Below are 25,535 nucleotides of genomic sequence, written 5' to 3' on the forward strand. Positions count from 1 at the left end.
GCTCTGCCTTGGCTGGTCTCCTTTCCAGTGTCAGGGATGGTATGCCAGGAGGAAAAGGGAGCGTCTGTGGTAGCTTTGAGTCTTCAGCAAAATCTGGAATTTTCAAAAATTAGCTTTGTTACACTTTCCATCCTCTCAGGAGGATGGCATGATATTGCCCTAAGTGAACATAAGCAGTTATTAGTACATGCTTCTGACATCTCCACTATCTAAAGGCACACATCAAATAGTGGAGATTTTCAAACAAAATGTTAAGACTGACTGGTGCAACCAGATTGGACAGAGTTTGGCTCAGAAGCGGTACCTATGATCACGAGGTAGAGGCAGACATGCTGAGAGAAATTAACAAGAACCTAAATTTTTCAAATTATGAGAAATGGCCAGTGTTAGATGGCTTGTTACCCTGGTGGTGTGAGAGTTCCTCTCTCTAATAAGCCACCATGTAGTACTCCAGGAGCCTCCTAGCATTTAGTTTTCCAACAGGGGTGTTGTCATCTGGATGCTGGCCATTGGGTAGTGGGATTCAGAATGGAGTCAGTAGTGAACCCAGATGGGAAGAGATGTTGGGAGATTACATGCTCTGAAGCCAGGTTGTTCCCAAGTGAATGCTGTGGGAAAATGATGTAGATTAGTGAGGGTGAGTGCAGGTGATCTGGCAAGGCTGTGGAACACGGCTTATATGGCAGAGCACCATTGGAGGGAATAGTTGACCTGGAGGAACAAGCACCAGCCTTCCAGTATTTTTCTCTCCCAAAGAGATCTGAAGTCACCTGACAATAGAGGACATATTGGGGGACCAACTCATCTTCCCAGAGATCTGCTCTACTACAGATGTGCCTGTGTGTAATATGAGGAAGGACTAAGGAGATGGCCATACCTTTGCCTAGCACATACTTTCCATGTACTTGCTGGAAAGTATAATGGATTGGCTTTACTGGACCTACATAGGACATATGTATTGATTATATGGATTACATTGATTGAGGGATGTGTGTCTTCGTATTATCAAGTTCACATATCCTTCATGTTTGTGACGGAAGATCTACTAAAAGAGGTGTACTAAAAGAGCTTTACTAAAGATAAGTGGTTTTTAACTAAATTTTCAACTTACTCAAATGCTACTATATCTGAAACCCAATCTTAAACCAAATCAATGAGAATAAATTGCAGCCAAATGGAAGTGAAATAATTTATTCTTGCATGCCTGCATGAACTGTAGCCCAAATGGAACTGTCAGGATACTATTATTTGGCAAGTCCTTGTTTCTTTACTTGTTCAGGGTTGTAAATGCAAGTCTTCAAATGAGTTTGTAGGTATAACAACAATCATCTTTGGAAAGGCTAGTTCCTCAAGTCCCATGGTGACACCCATGAACTTCTTTAATTTGCTCCATGGAGCAGCCGAGAGAGTTTGTTTCATAGGTTTCATGCATGTAAAAGCCAGACACATTGTGAGTTCATTGGGCTAGTTGCTTCTGAGCTTTGAAAATTCGGATTATAAATTGATTTAACAAATACATCAGGGCGTTTAATGTAAAGATGTACAGTTCAGTAAATTATGTTTTGATGTAAATATTGAAATGTATACAATATTTTGATATTTCAAATGTATCTGAATATGAGAACCAATATTGCTTATTCTGTACTGTATAAGTGAACATGCACTTCCAGGTAGAGTGATTTTGGTGACAGGTCCAGGATCTTAGGAGATATCTCAGTAACTTCTAAAGCCCTTGTTTTTTCTCGTTGGGGTGCTGCCTAAGCAATTCAGAATGCTTTGAGAGCTATCAATTAATTATGTCAGAAGAAACACAGTTTGCAAGTAGGGCTGATCAAAAATTGGAATTTTGTCCCACAGGAAATCCTGATAATTTTGACATTGGGATGAAAAGTCAAGATATTGAATTTTTTTTCTCTTAGCACAACAAGTTTTGAATTTAATGTTTAAATATTGTCAAAATTAAATGTTTAAATATTCCCAAATTGACGTGTTTCATTTCTGTTTGTCAAACTGGATCAAAAGTTTTAATTTTGGATCAGGTCAACATTAATCTGCATTGGCCTGAGTTATTATAGTGTCTTTTGGGAGTTGTAGTTTGAATGCCTCAAGCCCCCATTCTCTTCTATGAGGAGACTATGTAGTCCAGCTGGAAATATTTCCCATGAGCCACTGTGGTCATGGAATTTCCATGATGCACCATGGCAGATGAGGCAGAGAGGAGACTGGGGTATCATGGGAGATGTAATCTGGCTAGGGAGCCCGGCCGAAAGGATAGAATGGGATAATGAGGTGCCTGAATTACAACTCCCAGGATGCTGTTTGCTCTAGTGGATTTGGATCTAGACTTGGCATTTGGAGACCTAGGTTTTAATTCCAGCTCTGACACAGAGTTGCTGTGTGAACTTTTGCACATCACTTTCACCTGCCCATGCCTTAATTTATCCATCAGTAAAATAGGGATAATGATATACTGTCCTTTGTAAAGAGCTTTGAAACCAATGGATGATAACTTATTTTTATCATCATAGGATGAAATAATAATAGTAGTTTGGAAAAAAATTAGAATAAATTTAGCAATACAGAAAGAAGAGAGTAGAGAAATCAACTAATTCTAAAATGTGAAAAAAGAGCTCCAGACATTTGAAATAGTCACCATAGTTTTAAAGTCAAAAAGCTGTCAACTTGAACTTTAATTAGAAGCAACCGGGGACAGTTGGTAACATGAAAGTATATTTTTGTACCAGTCACCAGTGAAGTAATGTCACAGGAATGTTCTACCAATCATCACTCTGAACCACCTGAAGCCTATGATTAGAAAAGTCTGGCAGACCAACAGAAAGCCAGTTAGAACTTGCAGATGCAGTTAGAACTTGAAAGATGCAGAGTGGTGGCTTGGTTTATCTTCCACTCATAGCAATCTGTCTGGGTGCATCCTTATCCAAATTGCCCCATAAAAAACACACTTTAAACTAAACGGATACACTGCAGAAAATCCAAACCCTTTAATGTAGATCTGAGAAAAAAATTGGTCAAATACTACGTTTGCTGAAAAATGCCTGTTTGGGGTGCCAAAACTATTTGTGAATTTATGTCAAATCTGGCAAATAGTCTAGGCCAAACAAAACAAAACACCCTGAAAAACAAAAGCTGTGAAATCTCAAAATGGCCATGGAACATTGCCCCTGCCCAAATTAAAAAAAACCCAAAACCTTGTTTTTTCACTCAGCTCTACTCCAATGTACCAGCTCCATACTTCCTTCTTGTGACATCCTCAATGGAGTGGGCATTCCCAGGAGAAGAGAACATGTTGGAGCCTCCCTATGGGATGGCGTTTCCCAACTGCTCAAACAGCTTTTGGGGGCTGTGGGCAGCTTGACAGAATTTGGAGTAGCCTTCAGACTGGTCTAATTTATGCAGGGCTCTTGGCTGGTCCCAAGACCAAGGTAACAGAAGTGTGGCTTGAAATTATTCTTGTTCCATGTTGTAGGATGAGCACAGAACAGAGAAACCAAGAAAAAACATATCAGGGTTGTGAAAAAACCAAGCTCCTGTCAGACATAGCCATGCTGACCTAAACCCCAGTATGGTGGTGGATGGAAGAATGCTTCTGTTGATGTAATGAATGTTGTTTGTGGAGGTGACGTTCCTATACTGACAGAAAGGCCCTCTACTATTGGTGTAGGCTGCATATAAACTATGGGGTTATGCCAGCAGGGCTATGTCAACATAGCTATGCCAGTATAGACTCTATAGTGTAGACATACCCTCAGTGAATCCCATCTCCACAAGCTTGATGTAGAAAAGGGTTTGAGTGGATTAAAAGCCATACCGAGTCCATCCAGATTTTATTTCAAATGACACCAGTACAATAGATTCTGCTTTTACCAAGAGAAACATGCCTAAGGACTGCTCTAGACGCAAACATTACACTGGCATAGCTACGTCTGAGGGGCATAATTCCACAAATTCCATAAATCAACGTCCCTGAGAGATGTAGTTAAGTTGACCTAACCCCCAGTGTAGGTAGTGGTAGGTCAAAGGAAGACTTCTTCCGTCAATCTACCTACCCCATCTCAGGGAGGTGGATTACCCATGCCAATCAGAAAACCCCTCATTGGTATAGGTAGTGTCTACACTGAAGCACTAGCGTCACAACTGCAGTGGCTGTCTGATTGCATCACTCACTGCTACACTGAGGCAGGGCTGTAACTTGAAGTCACGTCAAGGCTCATTCCTTCTGATTAGAGCACCCTCAGCTTCCAGCCTGAAATTTGTCTCTCCAGGAGGTTTACCAAATAGCTAGATGAGAATCGAGGTTCAACATAGGAGTATATATATTAAAAAAAAAATCACACACAAAAAACAAAAAAACCACCCTTGTTTCCTAACTCTGGATGACTAGATTTTCCATCCCTAGAGATTTATTTTTATTGGGATGTCACTTTGAGTTGGCCACTTATGTCATGTATCAGGGGTATGTTGGTCTTCTTTTTAAACTTTATGAGGTACTTTAGACCTCCGTAAATTGTATTAGCTTTGTTTTTCCCCACTAAGGTGTGTTATTTTTTCTTTTCTTTATTTGTTTCTACTTGTTGAAAGTATCTGGTTACATTTTATTTTAAGAACATCTTGATTTCCCAGAATTGGAAAAATGTATCTTTGGTTCTAATTTGGTAATAATTTTGTTCTAAAAATATAGGGCTTGTGTACACTTAAAATGCTACAACAGTGCAACTGTGCTGTTGCAGTGGCACTGCTATTGTGCTTGAGTGTAGACATTACCTACACTGACAGACGGGATTCTCCCATTGGTGTAGGAAATCCACCTCCCAGAGAGCTGGTACCTAGGTCAACAGAAGAATTCTTCCATTGACTTAGTACTGACTACACTGGGACTTAGGCGAGCTTAACTACACTGCTCAGGAGCGTGGATTGTTCACACCCATGACCAACATAGTTAAACTGACCTAATTTTCTAGCATAGATCAGATCATAGTGTGTCTCGGGTATGTCTACATTTAAGCGGCACAGCTGCAATGCCACAGCGTAGATGCTTCCTACATTGACTGAAGGGGTTTTTCATTGATATAGTTAATCCATCTCTCCAAGAGGAGATAGCTAGGTTGGTGGAAAATCCTTCCATTGACCAAGCCCCATCTACACCATGAGTTAGGTCAACTTAATTATGATGTTCAGACACAAAATTTTTCACATCCCTGGGTGATGTAGCTAGGTTGACCTAAATTTTAGGTGTAGACCAGCCACAGTGGATCACAACTCTTACAAGCATCTCCCCGAGACACTTGAAGGGTTCTTTTGGTTTTAAATTGGCTTTTCATTTAGGAGTTATCACCTCCCAGTCTTAAATGGATCTGAGTCTCTAATACATTATGTGTAAGGGGGTGTAGTGGGGTTGTGAGGAGAAGCAGTGGAAAGCCTCAGGCACTAAGGGAGACTGTGTGTAAGATACCCACCCAGTAAGATGACCTAAACCGATTCAGCAACACAGAGGCATATATGCAGATAAGTAATTAAGGTGAGTAGTTCTATTTTGTATGGGAAACACTTCAGTATTCAACCAAAGATTTGGAAAATGAGAACTAGAGCTGGTAGAAATCCTGAACTTAATTTTTGTTGGGAACTTTTTTTTTTAGGTGAAAATCACCCCCATTTTTCATCCAACAGCATCATACATTTACATTATTTTCCTGAATGATTCAAAGATAGATTTATAACTATCATTTTGGCCCTATTAATCCCTGACTATACTTTTCTTTATTTCCCTCATATTGTAATTTTTGTTAAATCCTAACATCTTTAAAAACCCACTACTTATTGTTTCCTTTTTCTGCACTTATAGTTATCTCCTCAGGGAGCAGAGTTTCTACCCTTGAATAGTAGGTCTTAGTTAATCCTACTAATAATAGTAATACTTATAAGAGCAGTGTGTATAGCAATTGCTGTCTTCAAGGCACTAATGTAGCTGACAAATTAGATTTTATAAAGCTTTGTAGCTCACTTATACATATGTTACAATGTCACTGAAGTTGTATTTATAATTGCTTAACAGCAATTAATTTTTTCAATTAATTAATTAATTAATTATTTTTTTTAATTAATAACAAAAAATAATTGCTTACACTTGCTCTAGGATATTAGCTCCCTGCTACCAAAACTTTTTTTTTAAAAAAATGGATTAATTAATTTCTACTGCACTAAGGATTAATCAGCAGAAATACAAGTTTCACAAACTTCTAATAAAACAATCAAGAATCTTTAGAAAGTATATGTAAATACACTCTCAAAATCTATGTATTGCATTAGGGCCTGATCCAACATTCAGTAAAGACAATGGAAAGACTACCATTAGCTTCAATGGGATTTAGATCAGGCCCATAATATATTTACACTAATTTCAGCAGAACTAGCTGGGATCTAGAGTACTTCTACTCCACTAATTAATTAGGTAGGCATACCTGCGCAAGGTCTAATTAGGCTAGCATGGGTAACAATAGCAGTGAAGATAGGACAGGCTTCAGTGTGACCTGGCCGCCCCAGTACAAGCCCACAAGGCACCCCGGGTACGTGCTGAAGTTAGTTTGTGCTGAAATCCATGCCATTCACATCTTCACTACTATTGTAACTCATGATAGCTAGATTAAAGCTAGCATAGGTATGCCTAGGTGCTCTACAATTATGAATTAAAGTTATGTTATACCTTAAGTTTAGTCTGCTTAGTAAGCCAAATTTTGTCCTCAGTTAAACCTGTGTAAAACCATTGAACTGAACAGTAACTATATAGAATTTGGCTCAGTTATGTCACTCATTATTTATGTTTTGTCTGGATTTCCCCCTTTAGCCTCCTAGAGATTTCGAAGGCTTCTAATATATCAACTGATTTTTGTAGGAGACTGACTGTAGTAACAGGTTTCAGAGTAGCAGCCGTGTTAGTCTGTATTCGCAAAAAAGAAAAGGAGTACTTGTGGCACCTTAGAGACTAACAAATTTATTTGAGCATAAGCTTTTGTGAGCTGTAGCTCACGAAAGCTTATGCTCAAATAAATTTGTTAGTCTAAGGTGCCACAAGTACTCCTTTTCTTTTTTACTGACTGTAGTGTGCATCTTGATTGTGAAAACAGTATGAAATGGAAATATCCTGTAACAGTTCAATAGCTACTACTGATCAAGCCCACTTGGCTTCAGAACTCCATGTGAAAGCTGTGTTATGCACAATTGAGAGTTATTTTAGCTCAGATAAATTAGTTAAATGAGACAAATATATTTTCATGATCTCATCTGATGTTTCTTCCTCTAAAAATTTTAGTTTAATTTTTGCATATGTAAAATGAAGCTTTGCAAAGAGACATTGCAGAGTAATGAATGTCAGAGGAGAGTTCTATTATTTATACAGAGCTCTCATGTTTTCTAGAACAATTTCCAGGGTTGTTAGAGGATCTAACACAAGAATACAAATTAGAGGGATAATACTGTTTAATGTCCAGTTAAAGGCCAAATTCTATCTGGCAATGCACATTCATGCATGCCAAAAAACTCCAAAACCCATACAGAGCAGAGGAATTTATGCCATAAATTTGACACCCCTTTTTTGCCCCCTTCAGAAAGCTGTGCATTTTATGTAGTCTGATGTCACAGAGAAATTCAGTGGGATATGGCCAAAGAGAAATGGGAGTGGTTTGCATATACATGTCCTCATATTATTTTCTGATCCTCGCAATTGCCCCTTAGCAAAGTTCTCTACACTCAAATTATTCCTACTTTTAGTGGGAAGAGAAGGCCAGATTGATGCACCCTTTGAGGGGCCAAAAACAAAGGAAGGGCTCAAGTAGCCTCTCCACAACCTCCCCTTTTACAGGGGCTAGCCACAACTGCAGTCATTGTGTTCACCTGAGCAGAGCATGTGCTATACTCCTTTAAAGGGCATAACAGTGCACTCTCGCTGTGTGCTTGAGAACTCCAGAAGAAATGTGTCTCACTGAGTTCTTGTTGAAGCAGTCCAGTGCTCCATCTAGTGCCTTAAGGATCTGATCCAGCTCCTATTGAAGTCAGCTGGAGTTTACTGCTTGCAGTGCAGAAGGACTTGGCCAGAAAAACACATCTGAGCCCAGAAACAGGGAAGGAATACTGAGGCATATTTAATGATGATCTTTCAATGACTATTACAATGTCCCTTTTTGGTGGTTGCGCTTTGGAGGGATGGGGTGGTTAAAATTTGGCCCTATATGAATAAATGAGGAGGAGGAATATTTCAAATCCTAGTTATTGAAAATGTTCAAAAAAGTTTTTGCCACATCTTTGCACACAGCCCCAGTTACTTGAATTTAATGCTATACTGGAGGAAGCATTAGAAAAATAGAGGGAGCAATTTTGCACTGACAGCAGGGATGATTAGATGACCTAATTTTTCTAAAATTTAGAGATTTAAGTTATTTTATCTGCTTCCACTAGAACAGTGTGTGTCCCAGAATTATACTATATCTTTACATCTACCCACTCTCACTAAACTATCCAATACCAGCAAGGCATTTAGCCATACATGACTATTTTTCTGACTAAATCCTATGCAAGTCTTTGGAAATGCAGGAGTTCATGTGTCAATAATAATCAGTGTTGTGGGTTGGGTGAGACACCATCAAAGCTGGTGGGTATAACTGCTGCCCTTCATTTAAGATGGATGTGAGAAATACTTAAGCTCCTTTCTAGTAGCCCCCACCTAAAATGAAGGCATATGCATGCCCACCTAGGAATTAAAACTAAGTGTGTGAAGGGCTTTACTGGTGTGAGAGAGTCGAGACAAGGAGAGGAAGCAAATAGAAAGACTGAGAAGGAAGCTACAGCCAACTTGGACAAGCACAGTGTGGTGCTTACTAAAAGTGGCCTGATCTGTAAGCAAAGAAACTATCCGTCTGTTGTTTGGTACTCCCGTGTTCATGGAAATAAGACTGTAAATAAACAATATTGCCCCAAAGATTCCTGAGTCCATAATCAATTTCTCCTCCAAACTTAAAGCATCTTGCAGTTGTTTCAAGATATCTAGTAAGATATCTGGATATCAATAATCATTGCTAATATAGGAAAAATATGGCCTGGTACTCCTCTCATTTATAACAATTTAATGGAAGTCAATGGATTTACTCTTAATTTATACTGATGCAAATAAGAAAAAAAAAGTCAGGCAGAATATCTGGCAAAAAATAAATAAAGGAGAGTTCTGTAACACAGTTCAGGTTTTAAGAGGTTCCTTTCTCTTATTTTTTTTTGTCTCCCACCAAAGTGATCGAAAACAAGAATAATTAGAATCATGTAGACTTGATCAGATTCATTCATGTTACGGGCAGATATTTTTGTGCACGCGTTTCATGATAAAAGGCATCACTATATTAAAGTAATAGCTGCATTTATAGCAAATAGAAAACTTTCTTCTACAGGTTGACTATGAATGCGAGCTGTATGAATTCACTGCTTTAGGGGATTATAGGGCCAAACACTATGGATGAATAATCCTGGGACTACTTATAGGTTTATGTGGATTTACCCTGAAATTAATGTAACCAAGCTTCAGATTTCAGGGTGTAAGACTATCATTGCAGTGGGTAGAAAGGAATTTCTCTCCATGGTACACATTGTAATGTTAGTGAGGCACATAACTTTTTCCCTCACTTCCTTTTCCTCCCTTCACCCCCTTCCTTCCAGTCACAGCTTCTGGGAGAATTACTGAAAGATATTAGATTTGATGGAGCAAGAGTTCAATCTGACATGGTAATTTTTAAAATACGTTCAGCTTTGCCATGAAACCTAGACTTTGTCAAGCTCTGTTCAAGGGATATTATAATACACTTGCACCTCAGGAAGAAGAAACAGAACTCTACCTTTTATTCCCACATATTCCATAGACTAATGTTTAAGACAAATTGGACTTTTGCTTCAAATTCACACTATGCTGCACAGTGACTCCAAAATAATAACATTATTTACTTAGTTGTTAATCATGACTGCACTTCTTCTATCCATAGCCAACCCAGATACATTAGAAAAGGCACACAGAAGAGAAGCCATCTTGAGTCAAGTATAAATTAATAATTCTAACACATATACCACTGAAAAGTGAATCAATCAGTTGAGAAGCTCTGCTCCTAAGACCTGTTTGACAGAAATATTGCTTAATGTGAAGCATGCAGACAGTAATGGGGTCACATTCTAGACATTCCCAAATGCAAACACGTAAAAGTAGCTCATTGTGACATTTCTCTCCCCCATTCCCTGAAGATTATGAGCAGTGTGAAATATTAACCTTCAGCTCACTTCCAGGACCACTCAAGGAGCTTAGAGTGTGAGACTCTTTAATGATCACCAGGGGACATGGGAACATGCACGGATGATTTGAGTTCAGCAGAAGATGACAAAGGCTAGATGCACTAGCAAATTAGTTCAAACGCATAACACTTCCCCCTGTGAAACCTCAGAGAGATGGCAATGCCTGTCATCTTCTGCTCCCTGTCACACTGTAGGCCTGATGGAATATGTAATGGTATCTAGTATCACAGATTTGTTCAGTTTCCTTCATTATGCCATGCATTGACAATTTTGTTTTTAATACCATATGTCTGGGTGTCATTCTGAAACCATGGAATACATAATAGAAACATCCATAAATTATGCATCATTTTGAGTCACATAATCAGCCACAATACAGGTGATAAATTGGGAACACTCTGGGTAATTGGATAGGAGAATGGTGATTCTCCATTTGTTTACTAATGGCTTTGTTATGATGCTTCTTGTGTTGGGGGACACTTACCTCTTGAGCATCTCGTGTAGGTTGGCAACCTCACTAGGCACGTCTTCAGTGGTTCAGACCTCCAGCCAAGTCACCTAGTCAAAATGGATGAACTACTTTCAGGGTAACAAAGAGTTCAACTGTCAGTCCTTATCAGGGTCTTTAGCCCCATCTCTGGGCCCTATTTGATTCAGCTGTTCATATGGGCTTCTACAGAAGCCTTATCCCCTTATCATGGTTTAGACCACTTTAATCAGTGGCTAGTTGGGGAACCCCAGTCTCCCACTACTCCAGGTTCCAACTCAGAGACTCTATAAAAGGCAGCCATGTACTAATTCCTTTAATTAGCTTCTGAGCCTCTTCTCAGCTTGTCCCTTTCCCTCCAGTCATTACCTTAGGGCTAGCATTTCAGCTCTCATCCCCAGGTTTAGCAAATGCAGCCTGTCAAGCACCCTTTGGCTAAAGAGGACCATCCCTCCTTGCCCCTCTATCCCCAGCCAGGAACTGACATGTTCAGGCCCTGTAGCAACTTTTAGCTGAGCCTGCTGGGCTCTGATTGGCTGTTTCTATGACTCTCTAGGCAGGCCTGGAGGACCCACCTTTGGTACTCCTTCCTGTGGGGCGTGTAGCAGGACCCAGGACCACCTCCAGCAAAGGGCCAAAGGGCAATGCATACCCCATCACACTCCTCCATTTGCCTTGTGAGCTTCCTTGTAGAGTTCTATTAGCTAGAACCAATTCTAATACCTAATACATAGAGAGAGCCACTTTTATAAAGTAAATCTCTTACCTCCTTATATCTTCCTGAATTTTAGAGAGACAAAAAAGGAATTTCTTCTATTTAACAAGTATTTCTTAAGCAGCGTGCTACAATAGAGAATGGAAATAAGTGTCAGCACTTAGATTCTTTTCCCTGCTCTGCACCGGTTGGTTGTGTTTTCTTGAGCAAGTCACTGGAGTGCTGTCTGCCTCACTTTACCCACCTGCCAAATGTTTATGTATTTTCCTGAACTCCTCGTGTTGCATTATTCCTCTCAGTCTGAGGCAGCTCTTGAAAATTGTCTGCACTGCACCAGGTTTTTTGACATGCTACTGCTATTCTACCTGACATAAGATTGCAGAAGGGAGCCCATAGTCAGAGTCCACGAAGTGTGGCCTGATTTGAAAAAGGTGCTGAGTACTCACAACTCTAACTGACCTTGGCGGGAACTAGTAGTGCTCAACACTTCTGAAAATCAGATTTAGGTAGCTACATTTAGATCCTATTTTGACACATTTGGCCAATAACAATGGTCTTGGTCAGAATCAAAGGAAAATTCTCTCTGCTGATGAAAAAAAACTGCAAGACCAACAAGTACAGCTTTTATCATCACTGCAGATGCTACCATTTCTCATGTGGGATCTCGAGCTATTAAAGCTGCTTAACATTTTTTGTATGAAAAGCTTTTTTGTGTGTTCAAAAAATTGTAATTTAAAATATCTAGTTTTTGCAAAAGTTGACATTCTAGACAGCTTCCCTTTCCACAGGTGTCTGTCAATATTTTAACTGACATTTTGGCAAACACAAAAATATTGACAAATATCTAGTTATAAATAAAAACACATGGTTTTCAGTAAATATAACATTTCTGTAAGGGTTTCAAAAGGATTTTGATACAAGTTGGTAAAATTTCCATTAAAAAGTTAGTTGAAATATCACTAAACATGGAAATGGGTCCATTTCAAACCCTTTAGTTTAAGATGGAGCTTGATAAGTTTAGGAACGGGATTACGAGATGTTGCCTGCAATAGCTGGGGATGGGCCTTGGTGACCCAGGATATCCCTTCCAGTCCTCTGTTCCTAACGGTGATATCCTGGTTTTTCTGTGAAATAGAAACAACTTCAAAATTTTAAATTTTGTTGTGAAAGCCAGCTCTAATGCTGAAATGCTGCTCCTGAGCCTGTCCTGATTAGAACATTGCCATTCTTTTCTTTAAGCTGTACCCTTTGCTCATTTTGAAAGTTGAGAAAGAGAACTCAGCTCCCAGGGAAGTCATGTATCATTGATTGCAATGACAGAAGGCTTAGGCCAACTCTTGAATGCTTTTCAGAAACTTCTCTTTGATTTTTACATGCACTGCTTCCGCCAAGTAACCCCCCACTCTAATTCAACAAACCCTACAGCTTTTTTGAATGCACCTTCCATTTTGAAGTGTGGACTCTTGCTGTGATCCTATCATATGTTGGTTGTGGGGAGGAAAAAAAATGGTTAATGATTTTCAAATAGCCAAAAAGCAGAGGTTAGCTTTGTTAGCTTATGCCTCTGGGACTGGGCCCCCGTGTGCAAACTTTGAGGCAGTTGCAGTAGAAAGACATATTTTAGCATGTATTTATTACAAACATTAAGTTACCTCTTGGCTGCTATCCAGAATGTGAACATTCTTTAGCGCTGGGGCTTAGGATGCAATTTAAAATGTGTTAGCTCTAATGGTGGGAATTTGGGACTCCTACTGCCAAAGGCCTAAAAGGAACATTGTTTGTGATCTCATTAGCCCTCTTGCTGAACTCCAGGAATAACTTCACTGAATTTCCCACCAGTATCGTTTTATTTAATAGAGTTGAGAAAAAAAACCTGTAGCAGGCATTACATATCAGTCATATACTTAATTATGGCTCTGCTGGATCATATTTATACATATAGCTATGAAACTGTTCTGACTGTTTCCTGGTACTGCACCTTTGAGCCTCTAAGGACACTGCCATCTGCAGAGACCAGAAGCCGTTTTCTGTTAAGTTCAGTTCTAACTGTTAAAGAGGGGAGCCACAGATGCACAGTGCTCCCCAGGCAGACTTGACTTTAGCGATTCCTTGTAAGGCAGGCGGCAGTGGACTATTCTTGGATCTTGGAGAGTTGTGCCCCAGAAGTGAAGAGTTTCACACAGCTCCATCCAACAGCTCTGAAAAGATACAGTGGACAGTTCAGTGCATCAAATATATTAGAGGAGAAAAAGCAGCTTTGAAAAATGCTCAGAAAAAGACGACGTTATATAACTGCTGCCTTAAGGCAGTAGTAATTCAACAGTAACTTATTTACAGATGCTATACACATTGTGTTAGCACCTGCTTAGTGAGCTGGTCTACAGGATATAGTTCTGAACATACTGCTGCAATATTCTTTATGCAGGCTCCTAAGAATAGAGGAACTGAAAGAAATAATTCATAGAAAGTTCTTAGCCCTTTACAGTGATTTAGGAGTTGATAGAAGGCTCTTACTGGAACAGATGCACCATCCTGTGCTGTGATCCATTACTGCTCACAGCTTCCATTGCATTACATTTAATAGGAACGGCAGGAATTCTGCAGTTTGTGTTGAAGGCTAAGGAGACTGCCCTGACCATAGTGCTGTGTCCTGCTCATAGTTACTAGCTGGACACAATGCCTTTAATCCCCAGTCCTTTGATTTAATTTGGTTATATCATTTCTTTGATTTTACACAATTTTGTCCTTAATAAAAAGAGTTTCCAATTTAAAAAAAAGGGAAAAGTATTCCAATGATAGACTAGCTCGTTCTTATATTCTTAATGGTTATAGAGCATGGGATCAGAAGTTAAAGCTTTAAATTAGGGACTCAGTTGATCACAAATAAGTTATACTTGGAATGATGAAATGTTGTAACTTAACCTTTGGGTCAAATCACCTCTTTTCTCCACAGGCCAGTCCACAGGTTGATGTTTACTCCCTCATATAAATCTAATATGACTTGACAGACTATATTGCATAGTTTAGACAAGCAACTCACATATCAGGGATGTATGCATATTGCAACATGTTGCAGAATGGAGACACCTCATTTCAGAGTTTCCATTCATTATAAGGCTTGGCACTAAGAAAAATTGTATGTACAATACAGGTAGACATATACCTCAAGGGCACAGTGTCAGTTAAATATGATCATCATATTTTACATAGTGATCTTCTTTGTAAAGCACTTTGAGATCTTCTGTTGAAAGTTGCTTTATAAAAGAGCTAGATAGTATTAATATTATTCTCGTTTAAGCTGTGAACACCACAAAAGCTTAAGTGTATTTAGGAAAAAGTGTGTTGAGGAATTCACCACCTACACAGTAGTACATGAACAAGCTAGTTCAGTTTTTGCTTTTTCCAGATGTGATTCACCTAGTAATAAATTCTGTCTTTCCCTGAGTGGCAAGGGAACTGAATGGAGTGGAACCACTTTCTGTTGGGTGAGGGGCAAGAGATATGGAATTGATGGTGGAAGTCTGCAACCCCTCCTCATGACAAAGCATAGCTTCATGGGTAGTGGGTGGGTCTTGTGGTGCTGGGAATACATGACCATTCCTAGTATGAGTGTTGGGGGGCCAAGTGGAGGCTCCTGAACAGACAGTGGAATGGCTATACTTCTGTTCCACAGCCTGAGGAAGGAGAGATTTCCAACCCCTGCAAATCTGCGTTGTGCACAGACTGGTTACTCAGGCTGTATCCTGAGAATTGGATCCAACCTGTAATGGTTATCACTCAGAGTAGGCATCCCATTCTGGTGAGGATAGGGAATAAGTCAAGTCTGGTAATACAGATAGAATTTTGGCATTCGGATCATATGTTCAGTTTAAAAAAAAAAACAATCCTCGTCTGGTGCACAGGTTTGCTGGTGTGTGCATGATACGCCTGGGAAAGGATCAGGAGGAGTGTTTTCTGTTTCCTATCATAAAAGATCAACTTTAGGTTTGATATCAGTTTTCAAAGCAGTGACTGAAGAAGTCTGGCCTCCCATTTTCACTTTGGTTTGAAATCCTGGTTAGAGTCCCAAGCTGGGGTACAGAAAGTGCAAAATTAGATATCGGGCATAGCACTCTTTGCTGTATTGTGAATGCAGGAAAAAGCACAGGCCTGGAAGCTCTGAATTCCTGAGGTTTAATGCTAGCTCAGTCACTCAATGTGTAGTCTTGAGCTCACCACTTAACATTTATAGGCCAGGTTTTTTGCTATGGTTGTGGCTGCTCCCAACTGGTTTGGTCCCCTAATGCAAGTTACTACAGCCATGACTCTGCTCTAACTTGTGCCTGGTGCTTATGTCTCTAAGAGGCCTCTATAACATTGGGACAAAGTAATACTCCTGGTATGTTTATTTTCCTCAGGCTATCCCCCCTGAGCCATTTGCAGGGACAGGAATTGTAGAGAAGCTATAACAATTACCCAAGGATTTTCCTATGTAGGGGGAAGTCTCCTGTAGATTGAGTAAGTTTAGGGTACCTTTGCACAAGCAGGTTTCAGAGTAGCAGCCATGTTAGTCTGTATTTGCAAAAAGAAAAGGAGTACTTGTGGCACCTTAAAGACTAACAAATTTATTTGAGCATAAGCTTAATACATTTGTTAGTCTCTAAGGTGCCACAAGTACTCCTTTTCTTTTTGCACAAGCAGAGTGACACAAAATTGCCCTACCACAGCCTAGGATCTAGCAATGTGTGTCCATGTTTTTTTATCTTCTCTAGCTATATTTAAGACTTCCATCACAATGTCACTGCTAGTTTGATCATCAATATCTGAGTGCATAATCTAGAGATCATAACACTGACCTTATAGAGATCATAGCACTGGAGTACACTGAGGATTTAATAATTCATGTCAGCACAAAACTCTGAACATAAAATGTGCTAGACAAATTCTAAGTATCATTATTACTGTAGGAAATATCTTTTTTTGAGTCATGCCCATTTCTTGCATCTATTCTTTCATTCAGCATATTCTTTTGCTCCATTTTTTCTAAAAATGAGGAAAATGTGCTAGATCCACAACTGGTGAAAATTGGCACAGCACCTTTAAAGTCTATTTACAACAGTTGAAGATCTGGCCCATTGACAGGTCTAATGCTGACTAAAACCATATGAGTAAAAAAACCTAACACTTGCAGAAATGGGTCAGCATACTGCAACACATTTTCATCTTACAACGTATTTTTTTAGCTAAATAGTACTGTAGCTTACATGGCATAAATACTTTCTCTCAGAGAAGACATTTAGATCTCAGAGGTAGCATAAATACATACAACTTGACAGTTCCTGTGATACAGTAACTTAGTACCTTTTTTTACTGAACAGCAGAATGAAAAGTCACTCGTGACCTACTCAGATTGCCTGCACATAGTTTAAAATGGCTCAAGATTGCAGAGCTGTACTCAGCTCCTTTACCTCTAGTTTTCTGAGTGGCTGCAAAAGAACACAAAGGTTTGGGTTCATGTACAAACTCAGTCTAGGACCTTCTTTACAATCCACTTTTCCCTGGAGCCATAAACTCCACAGAAAAAGATGTGTCTTCCAGTGGTTTGCACCAGAGAGGGAGTTGACTGCCTCCATTCACAGACAGCTACTGCAGCAGGCTACAATTTAGCTGGGGTTGGAACCTGCCCCTTTGGCTGTGTTGAGTTTTAGTCAACTCTTTCATGTGGCCATTGGCCATATAGATGCCTACACAAGGCTACCAGGAACCTCCGGAGGGTAGGGGAGGAGAGGACTTGTCTGCTAGGTAAGACTCAGGGTGCATGAGCATCCATTGAAGTTTTACAGGATTTTTACACAAGTGAACCTACAATGCCTATCAACCAGAGCTTTTTAGTTTTTAGATTTTAAGCTGTGCAAAGAAGTGGTGGGCAGGAAGCAACAGGAAAATGAGTACACAAGAGTACAATTTGGCCCCTTCCCACAATGTATTTATTTTGGATCAAAAGTCTAGAAACTAATATCCATTGCCACCTGTAAGAACAACGAGCCATATTGTTCAGTCCTGATGGATAAAACTACCTGTGATTTCTGTGGAAGTTTTGCTTGAGTAAAGACAGAAGAGCTTGGCTCAGAATTTCCAACTAATACACATGATTACCTTTTACCAGAATGTAGATCAACTCTATCCCTGGTGTAACTTTATGGACTACAGTAGAATTACGCAAGAGATTTAATGGTCTTCAGTGATATGAGTAAAAAAAAATTAGGCCTTGTCTAAATTAGAGCTTTAGTTGTGGTTTACATCAATATTTCTCTCTAATTTGACTCTAACTCACCTTCAGGGCAAACACAAAATTACCTCATCATGTATAGGTTGAAATATTAGTCATTGCAGGTACATAAGGATTTTGGTACATGATCTAGGGTTCCATATTAAAAAAAAAGAACCCAGTTTAGATCAATCATAACACATACTCCAGTGTTATGATGAGTGACATTCCCCACTCACTCCAGACATTGGAATCTGCTTGCAGGGTTTTTAGATATAGTTAAGTGTGCTTGGACAAATTACTGTATTTAATAACAAAACAATTTAAAAACAAGAGTCAAGCAAAGCCCAGCCCCTAAAAGTTTAACCAAGAAAACCAGTTTGAAGAGTTTGAAAAAAATGAAGAGCAAAAGGCAGAAGGTAATAAGTATGGGATCAACAGTAGTTAGACAAAACATACATCTTTGGGCTAAAAGGATTTGAAGTTTTTTCTTTTATTTTTTAGAGTGTAATGAGATGGAAAGAGACTGCCTTTAAGTGGGAGCAAGCATTGCTCCCTCAAATCCACCACATCCAAGCCTGGATTTTCTACCTATTTATGAGGTAGCAATGGGCTTCTTAGACCGTGGGTTGTTCCCGAGAATAAGAGGATGCTGAGTTGGTCTGAAACAGTGCCACAAAGGAATTTTAAAAAGACTTTATAAGAGAAATAGTTCTGCAAAAAGAGATCACACTGTAAGAAGATACCACTGCATCTGGAAATGGCCAAATTGCTAATTGCTAATGATGATTTATTCCAGATAAAGATTTACCTCTCGGTCCAATAAAAGTCAGTACCCATATTGAGTTTTCCCTGTTGCTCAGGATTTTTTTGTTTAATGATCTGTACCCATACTGGCATAGGCAGCGGAATGTGGTTTGAGACATTCAGTACCATCCAATTTTAATTTGCAGTGTGGCAACATCATTGTTATTTAATGTTTATATTGGAGTAGCTTCTAATGGCCACAACCAAGCTAGGCCCCATTGTGCTGGACTCTTTATAAACTTATAATAAATGAAAAAACACTGAGGAGTCTTGTGGCACCTTAGAGACTAACAAATTTATTTGGGCATAAGCTTTCATGACCTAAAACCCACTTCATCAGATGCATGGAGTGGAAAATACAGTAGGTAGGTATAAATACACAGCACATGAAAAGATGGGAGTTGCCTTACCAAGTGGGAGGTCAGTGCTAATGAGCCAATTCAATTAAGGTGGAAGTGGCCTATTCTCAACAATTGACAAGAAGGGGTGTCCCTGGTAGTCCCTGGCGCATATTGCTTATAGTCTGAGAGACAAAGCATAATAGGTGAATAAAAGAACATAACATAAGAATGTAAGAATGGCCATACTGGGTCAGACAAAAGGTCCATCCAGCCCAGTATCCTGTCTACTGACAGTGGCCAATGCCAGGTGCCCCAGAGGGAGTGAACCTAACAGGTAATGATCTAGTGATCTCTCTCCTGCCATCCATCTCCACCCTTGACAAACAGAGGCTAGGGACACCATTCCTTACCCGTCCTGGCTAATAGCCATTAATGGACTTAACCTCCATGCATTTATCCAGTTCTCTTTTAAACCCTGTTGTAGTCCTAGCCTTCACAACCCATCCGACCAGGTGTTCCACAGGTTGACTGTGCTTTGTGTAAAGAAGAACTTCCTTTTATTTGTTTTAAACCTGCTGCCCATTAATTTCATTTAGTGGCCCCTAGTTCTTATATTATGGGAACAAGTAAATAACTTTTCCTTATTCACTTTCTCCATATCACTCATGATTTTATATACCTCTATCATATCCCCCCTTAGTCTCCTCTTTTCCAAGCTGAAAAATCCTAGCCTCTTTAATCTCTCCTCATATGGGACCCATTCCAAACCCCTAATCATTTTAGTTGCCCTTTTCTGAACTTTTTCTAATGCCAAGTATATCTTTTTTGAGATGAGGGGACAACATCTGTATGCAGTATTCAGGATGCGAGTGTACCATGGAGTTATATAAGGGCAATAAGATATTCTCCATTATATTCTCTATCCCTTTTTTAATGATTCCTAACATAATGCTTGCTTTTTTGACTGCCGCTGCACACTGCGTGGACATCTTCAGAGAACTATCCACGATGACTCCAAGATCTTTTTTCTGATTACTTGTAGCTAAATTTGTCCCCATCATATTGTATGTATAGTTGGGGTTATTTTTTCCAATGTGCATTACTTTACATTTATCCACATTAAATGTCATTTGCCATTTTGTTGCCCAATCACTTAGTTTTGTGAGATCTTTTTGAAGTTCTTCACAGTCTGCTTTGGTCTTAACTATCTTGAAAACACATAAGCTGGTGAGTTTGGGAGGGATGGAACAGGATGTTCAAATATTTAGTGGGTCAAAAGTAGAGATTGCAGCTGTCCATTTGCTGAACGATTATCAGCTGTATGCAGTGTTGTAGCTGTACTGGTTTTAGGATATTAGAAAGACACGATGGGTGAGGAAGTATTCTTTATTAGACCAACTTTTGTTGGTCAGAGTCACGCGTTTACAGATTTATGTAAGCCTGAAAGCTTGTCTCTAACCAACAGAAGTTGGTCCAATAAAAGTTGCTACCTTACATGCCTTGTCTCTCCATTATCAGTATTTTTTGTATGCATTATGGAAGAGGTGAGCTTTGAGGAGTATGTAATTATCACATTTCTGCTTTTGCATTATTACAGTGTGAAACCTTAACATGTTCTGCTAAGTGCCTTTTGGGTGGCATTTTAACTCCAACAATTGAAAGTTAAACCCATAAACCATATGTCATAAATTGCAGGCAAAGCAAATTATGGGTATGTGGCATCACACCTTTTAATGAGACCTCCCAACGCATAATCATTTCTAGCTTTCTTGGACAACATATGAGGAATACATATTGTCATTGTGATTAACAGTTTCAATGGAGCTAGGATTTGCCAGCATGAATCTGCAATTTCCCAAAGTGATCTTAAGGTGGCAGGGTTGTAATCTGCTAGAGTTTGAGTCTTAGGGTTGACTCTTTTGCAATCCATAAGCAACAAATGTGTTTAATAATAAAGATAATTTTTTTGAAAAGCAGGCTGAGCCTTATAGGAGAAAAATATGAAAGCAAATTAGCCCAAACTAATTAAAAATGTGCTGGCACTGAAATATTCAGGTCATTAAGAATTTGTGACTACTCTTGAATTATTCAAGGTTAGCAAATAACTGGATCGTGATTGATCCTCCATAAGCTGGGCTCAGATATCAGTCTGTGTGTGGTCCCAACATTTAGAAGAGTGTATGCATTTTAAAATTTTAGTCAATATTTCACCAGTGCTTAAATATTGTGTCATGATCAAGTCTACATTTCATTAAAAACAACTTAATTGAACGTTTATAATACTACTTGCTAAAACAAGTAGTTTTGCTAATGCAAAGGACACATTTTAAATAGGGCAAATGGCTAACAGCTAAGAATTTTTTACAAGACCGTGACTACTGGTGGGGACTGATGAAATAATAAACCAGAGAGCCCAAGGTGCCATCAGTCTTGTTCATCAAGGATGATTTGAATGTAGGAAAGTAATACATGGATTTAACTTTAGGGTTTTATACCTCCTCTTTCCTTCCATTGTATTTTGTTCTCTGCCCTTCCACATCCTTTCCCTCTACTTTTTACTGCTTCCTGTTATTTCTGCAAGCTACCCCACCAATTTTATATCAAAACCTCATTAGAGTAGCCCAGTCCAAAATGCCACTTGAATGGTTTTAACTTCTACTTAAAAAATAAAAATAAAATCAAGTAGGAACAATAACCCCTGTGAGGTAGATAAGATATGTATTTTTAGATGAAGTAACTGAATTAAGGAAAGATGAAGTGCCATGGCCAAAATAGCAGAATTAGGTAATGTCAAAAATCAGCATATAACTCAGAGTTTATTGGCTCCCTTCCCAGTCTGTTGCTCAGTCCACTAAATAAAATTATAAAGGTACATGTACCTGAACTAAATTTCAGAACCAAGAATAATGGGGGAGATAAAAACATTCATTTAAAATTTGTAAGAGTTAAAAATTAGTTATAAATTATACAACTGCAACTAAAATGGAATTATTTCCCATTCTTCATCCTTCCAGAAGTGTAACTCTTAAAATATATTACAAATATCTACAACAGTCTGCTACCTTAAAGAAACTATAGGCCAATTCTTCACTGCTATAAATTGGGGTAGCTGTGTTGGCTTACACCAATGGAAAATCTGGCCCAATAAGTGGTTGAGTATGAGTTTGTGGACTATTGAACAGTTTGACTTTTTCCAGTGTATAACTATTACAAAAACACATTAAATATTTTTGTGCGGAATCTTATCTGCTGTGATTATTTGCAGTGTTTGGTAACCCATATAGTGTCCCATTTTCAGCACTAGCATGGCTGGTGATTTCAGCCACTCATGGTTTTGGCCTTTCTCAAAGGACTTTTGCAAGGTACCTCTGTTTACATGCCAATATATTACTTGGCTACTGCATTTCTATGTACAACATTCCTAAGAGCAGCAAAACTGGTCTGCATTTACTGCTGACATACTTATAAGAACCTAGAGAGCCATAGAAAAGTTGCAGGACATATTCAAATGAGGGAAATAAGGTACAAACCCTATTTAAAGTGTTTATCCTGGGTGCATGTATCACTGTACAATTGCATTGCCCGTAAGCTGCAAAATCTTATGAACACCCATGCCAGTGTTGCCTGTTTTCATCACATGAACTCCTGCATCTACATAGCATAAAAGAAAAGAAATACCTATGAGTCATGTGGCCACATTTCAAGGCTCAACACTCTACTCAAACTGAAATGTACAGATTATTTGACAAAGATAGTATGGAGATTTGTGTTGTCGTTTACCTCAGGAAGTAGTTAAGATTATTTGTCAGTGGTATGCACATGGTACACAAGTGGTAAAGTGCCAGTCCTCTCTGGACAGGTACTCATATCTGTCCAGTTTTTTTGGGTCAACCTATGATTAGAGAGGCAAAATTGGAAGACATATCAACATTCTAAATGTCACTTCTTACATTTCTTGGATTGCATCTGACTTGAAGTTCTCCTAATGAATATAGTATCTTTCCCTGTTTTTAATTTAATTAATGATGCCTTCTTGAGATGCTATCCGTATATCACAGATGAGGTACAAACATCCAAATTACTTGAGCACAATTGATTGCGTATTTCAATTCTTAGCTTTGGCGTTTTTCATGATTATGTAGCTCCACTGGCTTGAAGCAATCAGGCATAGAACTATCAGGACATTGACAGATGAGCTTCATCAGTCCCCTGCTGTGACTGCCAACTTTCTGTATATTAATCAGAAAAAAATAACTTGCTGATTGCCATTTAAATTACAAAGATATATTTGTCTTGTGGTCCTCCATGACATTTTGTTGTGATCTAAGATCACAACTTCTTAAAAGAAGCTTTATTACTATTATATATTTTCCAAAGGGTTAAAAACCAGACATTTTAATCAAAGGAATAATTTTGGGTGATTCCACTGATTGTGTTTTTAACTAATATTATTGTAAACTAAATTAAAGTAGGTCTCATATTCTCTTAAAACTGTAATTAAACGTTCTTTACTATATCTGGCAATGTTATGACTAGTCTGTTTGTGTTGTAATTAACCTATCAACCCATACGTACAGAATCTGAGACCAAAAGCACAAGTCTTTGCTACTTCAGCTCAAGAAATAACTCCCTCCAATGTCTGGGCCAAAGCTCAGTCTAGCGCATTCACTCTAGTTCAGATGCTAAAGATCTGGATTTTAGATCCAGAGGTCCTGGGCCTCAGCCCCACTGACATTTATGAGGGTATCATCATACTACATACAGAAAGTCAAAATTCCCATAATTCACAGAAATTCATATTTTACAGTTGCCCTGCAGAATTTACACAATTCTACACATCTTACATTTGAATGAACTATTTGCTAAAAGTATCCCTTTCATGGCTTTACTTGAGAGTGCACAGTCAATATTTAGGAAAAATATTGCTAAAACTTGTAACTGGGTTTGCCCATGCAGCCCCATTTTGGCCCTTCAGGGCACAACTCACTCAGCCACAGGTCTGCACTGGAAGGGCACAGTCTCTCATGGGTCTGATATAGCAGTGTTTCAGCCCTCTGGCCAAGGCACACTTCAGTCTTACCCTTTCAGGGGTGTTAAAGTCCAAAATAAGTCACAACTCAAAACAGTGTTTTCCATCAAATTTTTGACAGGATTCCAACCTTCTAGTCAGGCCTTCAAATAAACCATACTCCAGCCAGTCTCCCAGAGTTTGGTTGGCTCTTCCACCAAGAGACTCAGCCAACTGGCAAAGTACCTCAGTCTCTGGCCTGCAGCCAACCTTCTCTCACATCAGGAAAAGCAGAGCTATGCTTTCCTTACTAACCAGCTGGCCTAGGTCTCCTCCTTTTAATGCCTCTCTCCATGCATGATACCTACCCAAGTGTAGTAGGGTGGGGTCAACTGGGTCCACAGGCTCTTATTAACCCTCTCTTTGTCAGTGTGAGGCTGTCTGCCCCTTCAGAGTATCCTGTAGTACAATGATAGCAGTTGTTCTCTAGTCTTAGAAAAGGAAGCAACACTGGTATCACAGATAGTGTGGTAACTTAGTAAATGTTGACTTTTAATGGTAAGCACAATTACTACTGGCAACCAAGGACAAGAGAATATGGGTGTGCAGAAGGAATGCCTTATATTCAAGATGCCCTAGGGAAGATAAATGAGAATAATACCATATAACATATTCAAAGCATTAAATTATGCTACTTTTGCAATACAGACTAACTGACCTCAGAGTACAGGATAGTTTGTGTTGTATTTTCCTATCTTTTCAAAAATGTCTTCAGTGCTCTATTTGGTGATAACTTTTGTAGCTTGACCCTGCAAGGGTACTTACATAAGGTTTAGCAACATTACTTGTGATAAATACTAGGAGTGTGTGAGAGAAGGAGAAGGCCAAGCCACAGAGGAAGGACTTCTCCTTGACTGACTTATAGCTGGTCCTGTATTCTTTATGTCCTGCTTTCTCTTCAAAATGTGGGTAACCTGCTGCACCCTGAACAAATATTCTTTCTGCATTATTTTATGGTTCTTTTTAGGAGGCTTCTGGGGGCAGTTCTTTCCTTATGCACAACCTCTGTCCCATTACTGAAGGTCCAGATCTCCAGCTAGTTTAAATTGCTGTAGATCCATCACCTTCAGTGGAATTATGCCAGTTGAGGATTTGGCATAATGTTTTTATACATAAATGGCAGTTGTATTTCTGCTGTTCTTTAGAAGTTGAGAAGTAAAAGCTCTCATGATTTTCAGTGCGGTGTGTGGATGGAATTGAGCTGGTTCTCTTTTCTCTCCCTCACATCTAGCACTAGCTGCATAATGTTTATTTTAGGCATTTCTTCTTGAGTTCATGTTCCCCTCCCACTGCGTTCCTTATTCCCACTGCACTATGTAGGCTCACAATGACAGTGAGATGAAAATAGCAGCAAAAGTTACACCTTATGCCAGAAATTTAGATTTTTAGCAACTATGGGAATGTGTGGAGTTGATGCAACAGAATATAAAATTCACTGTGCTGAACATGATTGATTTTATTTTTATGGGTGTGTGAAGTAAGGGCCAGGCTGGATTGTTGACAAAGTCAGAGAAGCAGAAGAAAAGAGAGCATGGTTT

The 25,535-nt window shown here is 39.1% G+C and overlaps 2 long non-coding RNA genes across 2 annotated transcripts; both read right to left on the reverse strand.

Annotated features, from left to right (window-relative positions):
• On the reverse strand, positions 1-11,369 carry LOC122458015. Its single transcript, XR_006277831.1, has 3 exons — positions 11,189-11,369; positions 10,817-10,890; positions 1-93 (listed from the first exon to the last, which is right to left on the reverse strand). It is a non-coding gene; the product is annotated as an uncharacterized LOC122458015 (long non-coding RNA).
• Positions 11,370-12,186: 817 nt separating this feature from the next.
• On the reverse strand, positions 12,187-24,256 carry LOC122458090. The gene is made up of 3 exons (XR_006277936.1): positions 23,917-24,256; positions 22,710-22,821; positions 12,187-13,732 (listed from the first exon to the last, which is right to left on the reverse strand). It is a non-coding gene; the product is annotated as an uncharacterized LOC122458090 (long non-coding RNA).
• Positions 24,257-25,535: the final 1,279 nt, after the last annotated feature.

This window comes from Dermochelys coriacea, chromosome 11, assembly GCF_009764565.3.
Source record: "Dermochelys coriacea isolate rDerCor1 chromosome 11, rDerCor1.pri.v4, whole genome shotgun sequence".
NCBI lineage: Eukaryota > Metazoa > Chordata > Testudines > Dermochelyidae > Dermochelys > Dermochelys coriacea.